Genomic DNA, 340 nt, shown 5'->3' with positions numbered 1-340 from the left:
GGGGGGGAAGGGGGGGGTCGAACTGTGAATTGGTGGCTCGGAAGGGGATTTTAGGCCAAGAATTAGGCTTGGGCCGCCGGAAAGAATCCTGAACGCCATGTGTGATGCCACATCATCGCAATTACGGCCGAAATCGTCATTGGACCTAAAGTGTGACAAGAAGCCAAGTTTAGGGGTACCGATGATTGTTTTGCAAGATGTTGGACTAAACTGTTATCGCATGACAAGTTCGTGCACAGGTATTTAGGGCGTGTAGAAGGGTGACATCAGCATTTTCCAAGGATAATTGCTGACGTGGAAGAGAGAAGAATGAAGAAAGCCATTAGCATTCTCTTAGCTA

The sequence above is a fragment of the Brachypodium distachyon genome, chromosome 4, assembly GCF_000005505.3.
Source record: "Brachypodium distachyon strain Bd21 chromosome 4, Brachypodium_distachyon_v3.0, whole genome shotgun sequence".
Classification (NCBI taxonomy): domain Eukaryota; kingdom Viridiplantae; phylum Streptophyta; class Magnoliopsida; order Poales; family Poaceae; genus Brachypodium; species Brachypodium distachyon.
Note: the sequence above shows the minus strand (reverse complement) of the source record.